This window comes from Myotis brandtii, unplaced genomic scaffold (assembly GCF_000412655.1).
Source record: "Myotis brandtii unplaced genomic scaffold, ASM41265v1 scaffold1172, whole genome shotgun sequence".
Taxonomy (NCBI): Eukaryota; Metazoa; Chordata; class Mammalia; order Chiroptera; family Vespertilionidae; genus Myotis; species Myotis brandtii.
Window position 1 is genome coordinate 150502 of NW_005354058.1, and position 7826 is coordinate 158327.

The window sequence follows — 7826 nt, forward strand, 5'->3', positions numbered from 1 at the left end:
ATTCTTAATTTTCAGATACAGCAAAATTCTCTTCCCTGTTTTTTACAGACATCTTTAAACAAAACAAAAAAAGCACAAGTTTATTTTCAGGCTCTTGCTGAAGAAACTTTTAAAGATATTCTTAGGGCCCAGCCAGTGTTGACCCATGAATCGGGAGGTTATGGTTCAATTCCCAATCAGGGCACATGCCTGGGTTGCTGGGTTCAATCCCCAGTAGGGGGCATGTAGGAGACAGCTGATCGGTGATTCTCTCTTCTCATTGATGTTCCTCTCTCCCTCTCCCTGAAACCAATAAAAACATTTTTTAAAAAACGATATACTTAGGGAAGAAAATTAACCCACATAATGCAAGGGGAAAAAACGGTATACAAGGGACATTGTAAACTGGGTAAAATTAAACAAAAGTGGTATGAAAAAGTATTTTTTAGAAGTCTAGGTAAAGCTCCTCCAAAAGTTAAACAGGATTAACATATGACCCAGCAGTTTCACTCCTAGGTATACACTAAAAAAGAACTGAAAGCAAGAATTCAAACAGATACTTGTACACCTTTGTGAAACAACCCAAAAGTCCATCAAGAGATGAATGAAAAAACAAAATAGCATATACATACAATGGAATATTTTTCAAAAAAAGGAAATTTTGACTCAGGATACAAAATTGGATGAATCTTGAAAATAGGCTAAGTATGCCCCCATACAAAAGCACAAGTTCTGTATAATTCTACTATGAATAATCATATTCCTAGAATAGTCAAGTTTCATAGAGCCAGAAAGTAGAATGATGGCCCTAGCTGGTTTGGCTCAGTGGCTAGTGTCAGCCTGTGGACTTAAGGGTCCCAGGTTCGATTCCAGTCAAGGGCACATGCCCGTTGACAGGCTCGATCCCAAGTAGGGGGTGTGCAGGAGGCAGTTGATCAATGATTCTCAGCTCATCATTGATGTTTTTATCTTTATCACTCTCCATTCCTCTCTGAAATCAATTTTAAAAAAAGAAAGTAGAATGATGGTTACTGGAGCAGGAGGAAGGGGAACTGGGAATTATTTTTTAATGGGTACAGAGTTTATGTTTGGGATGATGAAAAAGTTCTACAGATAGATGGTGGTGATGGTTGAACAGTGTACACTGTAAATGTACTACCACTGAAATATATATTTTAAAAAATGGTTAAAATAGTCAATTGTATGCATGTTTTACCAAAACAAAAATTAAGTAGGAAAAGGATTTGGAGTTTAATGAGAAAATGACATTTAAAAAAAATTTTTTTTTCTTTATTAAGGTATTACATATGTGTCCTTACTGCCCCATTGCCCCCCCACCCCTCCACCCCCCCCTATGCCCTCACCCCCGTTGTCTGTGTCCATTGGTTGGGCTTATATGCATGCATACAAGTCCTTTGGTTGACCTTTCCCCCTTACCCCCCCCCTTCCCTACCTTCCCTCTGAGGTTTGACGGTCTGATCAATGCTTCTCTGTTTCTGGATCTGTTTTTGTTCATCAGTTTATGTTGTTCATTATACTATTACTAGTGGACCAGGGCGCGATATCACACGCAGTAGGCCACCCACCACTTCCGCGGTAGCCGGCGGGAGCCACAGTGCGTCTGTAGGAGCCAGCGGGAGCCGGAGTGCACCCGCGGGAGCTGGCAGGAGCCATGCTGCTTCCGTGGGAACCGGGAGGGAGCCACACAACTTCCGTGGGAGCTGGGAGGGACTCACGCTGCTTCCACGGGAGGCGGAAGCGAGCTGTGATGCTTCTGCAGGAGGTGGGAATGAGCCACCGCCACCACCCACAGGAGCGGGGGGTGGGGGGTGGGGGAGGGAGCCTAGAGGTGCTCCATACATTTCCTGGTGACCGGTTGTGCACACAGCCCTGCCCCTCGCCGCGGCAGCCTGTTGAATAGTCATTACTGTGATCCTGTAACAGACAATTTGCATATCACCTGTTTATATACATATAGATTCCATAAATGAGTGAGATCATGTGATATTTATCTTTCTCTGACTGGCTTATTTCGCTTAGCATAATGCTCTCCAGTTCCATCCATGCTGTTGCAAATGGTAAGAATCCCTTCTTTTTTACAGCAGCGTAGTATTCCATTGTGTAAATGTACCAGTTTTTAATCCACTCATCTGCTGATGGGCATTTAGGCTGTTTCCAAATCTTAGCTATTGTAAATTGTGCTGCTATGAACATAGGGGTGCATGTATCCTTTCTGATTGGTGTTTCTAGTTTCTTGGGATATATTCCTAGAAATGGGATCACTGGGTCAAATGGGAGTTCCATTTCTAGTTTTTTGAGGAAACTCCATACTATTCTCCATAGTGGCTGCACCAGTCTGCATTCCCACCAGCAGTGCACAAGGGTTCCTTTTTCTCTGCATCCTCGCCAGCACTTATCATTTGTTGATTTGTTGATGATAGCCAATCTGACAGGTGTGAGATGATACAGCATTGTCGTTTTGATTTGTATCTCTCAGATGATTAATGACTTTGAGCATGTTTTCATATGTCTCTTGACCTTCCTTATGTCCTCTTTCAAAAAATATATATTTAGGTCTGTTGCCCATTTTTTGATTGGGTTGTTTATCTTCCTTTTGTTAAGTTCTATGAGTTCCCTGTAAATGTTGGAGATTAAACCCTTATTGGTGATACACTGGCAAATATGTTCTCCCATGCCGTGGGCTTTCTTGTTGTTTTGTTGTGCAAAAGCTTTTTTATTTTGATGTAGTCTCATTTCTTTATTTTCTCTTTAGTTTCCATTGCCCTAGGAGCTGTATCGGTGAAGAAATTGCTTCGGCATATGTCTGAGATTTTGCTGCCTATGGATTCGTCTCGTATTTTTATGGTTTCCTGTCTTATGTTGAAGTCCTTTATCCATTTAGAGTTTTTGTGTATGGTGTAAGCTGCCTGGTACTGGCACAATAACAGACATATAGATCAATGGAATAGAATAGAGAACCCAGAAATCAAGCCAAACCACTATGCTCAATTAATATTTGACAAATGAGATAAGAACATACAATGGAGTCAAGACAATCTCTTCAATAAATGGTGTTGGGAAAATTGGACAGATACATGCAAAAAAAATGAGACATTCTTATTAATTGATTTAAAAAGCAGAAAAGAATGAACAAATGGGATTTTTCCATTCCAGTTATTAAAGACTGGATTATACAAAAGACTTGACTATATGATATTTATAAAAGATACAGTTTGACTATCGGTTAACAATAAAAAGAGTTGTTCCTCGCACAGCCAGTGTGGCTCAATGGTTGAGCATCAAACTATGAACCAGGAGTTCATAGTTCAATTCATAGTCAGGGCACATGCCCAGGTTGTGGGTTTGATCCCCAGTAGGGAGCATGCAGGAGACAGCCATCAATGATTCTCATCATTGATATTTCTATCTCTTTCTCCCTCTCCCTTCCTCTCTGAAGTCAATAAAAATATTTTTTTAAAAATACAAAGGATTGTAAGAAAATACTATGAGCAACTATATGCCAACAAGCTGGACAATGGATGAAATGGACAAATTTCTAGAAGAATACAATCTTCCAAAACTGAATCAGGAAGAATGAGAAAACATGAATAGGCCAATACAATTAAGGAAATTGAAGCAGTAATCAAAAAACTCCCACTCACCAAACAAAAGCCTTGGTCCAAATGGCTTCACAGGGAAGTTTAACCAAACATTTATAGAAGAATTAACACCTATCCTCCTCAAACTATTCCAAAAAATCCAAGAGGAAGAAACACTTCCAAACTCTTTTTATGAGGCCAGCATTATCCTAATTCCAAAAGCAGATAAAGACACTACAAATAAAGAGAAATACAGGCAAATATCCCTGATGAACATAGATGCTAAAACCCTCAACAAAATATTAGCAAATTGGATACAGGAATATATTAAAAAGATCATACACCATGACCAAGTGGGATTTATTCCAGGGATGCAAGGTTGGTACAATATTCAAAAACCAATAAATGTGATATATCACATAAACAAGTTGAAAGACAAAAATCACATGATCATATTAATAAAGGCAGAAAGAACATTTGACAAAATCCAACACCCATCTATATGTATAAAAGCCTAATATGCAAATTGTCTCCATGGGAATTTGGGAGACTGATTGCTTGCTATGATATGCGCTGACCACCAAGGGGCGGCGCAGTACGAAGGAAGGCCCTGGCCGACAGCTGGCAGTCAGGGAAGGAAGGCCCCAACTGGCAGCTGGAAGGCCCCGATGAGCCCTGATTGCCAGCCAGGCTTAGGGACCCTACCAGTGCATGAATTTCGTATACTGGGCCTCTAGTTTTTTATAAAAACTCAGCAAAGTGGGAATAGAGGGATCATACCTCAACATAATAAAGGCCATATTTGACAAACCTACAGCCAACAACATACTTAATGGGCAAAAACTAAAACCATTTCCCGTAAGGACAGAAATAAGACAGGGATGTCCACTTTCACCACTCTTATTCAACACAGTATTGGAAGTCCTAGCAACAGAGATCAGACAAGAAGAAAACATATAAGGCACACAAATTGGAAAGGAGGAAGTAAAACTCATTATTCGCAGACGACATGATACTGTACATAGAGAACTCTAAAGACTCCACAAAAAAACTAGATTTTAATAAATGATTTTGGCAATGTAGCAGGATACAAAATCAACACCCAGAAATCAATGGCATTTCCATAAACCAATAATGAATTCTCAGAAAGAGAACTAAAAAAAAAAAATTCCATTTACCACTGCAACAAAAAAATTAATATACCTAGCCTTAGCTGGTTTGGCTCAGTGGATAGAGCATCAGCCTGTGGACTGAAGGATCCAGGGTTTGATTCCCGCCAGGGCACATGTCCAGGTTGCAGGCTCGATCCCCAGTAGGGGGCCTGCAGGAGGCAGCCAATCAATTATTCCCTCTCATCATTGATGTTTCTATCTCTCTCTTCCTCTCCCTACCTCTCCCTTCCTCTCTGAAATCAATAAAGATATATTTTAAAGAAAGAAAGAAAAAGAAAAAAATTAAGATACCTAGGAATAAATTTAACCAAGGAGTTGAAAGACTTATACTTGGAAAACTACAGGATGTTGAAAAAAGAGAAAGAGGAAGATATAAACAAGTGGAACAATATATCCTGTTCATGGATTGGTAGAATTAACATTAAAATGGCCATACTCCCCAAAGCAATCTAGTGTCAATGCAATCCCTATTAAAATACCAACAGCATATTTCACAGATCTAGAACAAATACTCCAAAAATGTATATAGAACCAAAAAGGAGCCTGAATAGCTGCATCAATCTTAAGAAAAAAAGAACAGCCCTAACCAGTTTGGCTCAGTGGATAGAGCGTCGGCCTGTGGACTGAAGGGTCCCAGGTTCAATTCTGGTCAAGGGCATGTACCTTGGTTGCGGGCACATACCCAGTAGGGAGTGTGCAGGAGGCAGCTGATCGATGTTTCTCTCTCATCGATGTTTCTAACTCTCTATCCCTCTCCCTTCCTCTCTGTAAAAAAATCAATAAAATGTATTTTTTTAAAAAAAGAACTTTGTAGCAATCAATAAGGCAAGTAGAAAGAATACTGGGTTGTAGTCAGAAGACCTCCTTCTGGGTCTGAGCTTGCCACTTACTAGATGTGAGACTTTAGGTCAGTCACTTCACGAAACCTCAATCTCCTCACACAGAAACAATAACAGAATGTGTCATGCTAATCACAGGGTTGTTAGGAGGATCTAATGAGATAATGGACTTAAAGATGCTTTCTTGCTGAAACCGGTTTGGCTCAGTGGATAGAGCGTCGGCCTGCAGACTGAAAGGTCCCAGGTTCGATTCCGGTCCCAGTGGGGGACGTGCAGGAGGCAGCCAATCAATGATTCTCTCTCATTATTGATGTTTCTATCTCTCCTCCCTTCCTCTCTGAAATCCATAAAAATATATTTTAAAAAACCACACAAACAAAAAAACAGACTGGTACTGGCGCAAGAACAGGCATATAAGATTAATGGAACAGAACAGAGACCCCAGAAATCAACCCAAGCCATTACACTCAATTAATATTTGACAAAGGAGGCAAGAGCATACAATGGAGTCAAGATAGTCTCTTCAATAAATGGTGTTAGGAAAATTGGACAGATACATACAAAAAAAATGAAATGACCACCAACTTACACCATACACAAGAATAAACTCAAAATGGATAAAAGACTTAACTGTAAGTCACGAAACCATAAAAATCCTAGAAAAAAACATAAGCAGCAAAATCTCAGACATCTCTCGTAGCAATATGTTTACACATACATCTCCTAAAGCAAAGGAAACTAAGGAGAAAATAAACAAGTGGGATGACATCAAAATAGAAGCTCCTGCACAGCAAAAGAAACCATCAACAAAATGAAAAGGGAGCCCACTGCATGGGATAACATATTTGGCAATGATACATCTGATAAAGGGTTAATTTCCCAAATATAAGGAACTCATACAACTTAACAAAAGGAAGACAAACAACCCAATTAAAAAAGGGGCAAAGGACCTAAATAGACACTTCTCCAAAATGGACATACAGATGGCCAAGAGATATAAGAAAAAATGCTTAAAGTCACTGATCATGAGAGATGCAAATTAAAATGACAATAAGGTATCACCTCACACCTGTCAGAATGGCTACCATCAACAAATCAACAAACAAGTGCTGAAGAGGATGTGGAGAAAAGGGAACCTTAGTACACTGGCGGAAATGCAGGTTGGTGCAGCCATTATAGAAAACAGTATGGAGTTTCCTCAAAGAAATATGGAACTGCCATTTGACCCAGTGATCCCACTTCTAGGAATCAATCAGAAAAAATGTATGCACCCCTAGGTTCATAACAGCACAATTTACAATAGTTAAGATCTGGAAACAGCCCAGTGCCTATCAGTATATGAATGGATAAAAAAGCTGTGGTACATCTATACCATGGAATACTATGCAGCAGTAATAAAAGAGGATCTCTTACCCTTTGAGACAGCATGGAGGGACCTGGAGAGTACCATATTATGCTGAGCGAAATAAGCCAGTCAAGAAAAAGACAAGTATCATATGATCTCTTATGTGGAATCTAATGAAGAAAATAAACTGATGAACAAAATAGTTCCAGAGACACAGAAGCACAGAACAGACTGTGAAATCTCATAGGGAAGGTGGGGAAGGGTAGGTGGGTGGGAAGAGATCAACCAAAGAACTTGTATGCATATATGCATAACCCATGGACACAGACAATAGGTGGTGAAGGCCTGGAGCAGGAGGCAGAGGCGGGCTAGAAGGGGTTCATGAGGGGGGAAGGGGGACAGATGTAATACTTTCAACAATAAAAGACTTAATTTTTTAAAAAGCAGAAATCAAACAATGGAAATTATCAATATCAAAAGCTGAGTTTGAAAAAATTAGTAAACTAGGTAAACTTCTCCAAGACTTATTAAGGGAAAATACAAATGAACATTAGGAATGAAACTATAAATATGGTAGAGAATTTTTTAATGTTTATTTAAATCAATTTTAAAACAAAGTGGACATTATTCTAGGAAAATAATTATTAAAATTGAATCTGATATCTAGATATTATTAAAATAACTGAATTTTGCCCTAACCAGTTTGGCTCAGTGGATAGAGCCTCGGCCTGTGGACTCAAGGGTCCCAGGTTTGATTCTGGTCAAGGGCATGTACCTTGGTTGCGGGCACATCCACAGTAGTGGGTGTGCAGGAGGCAGCTGATCGATGTTTCTCTCTCATCGATGTTTCTGACTCTCTATCCCTCTCCCTTCCTCTGTAAAAAATCAATAA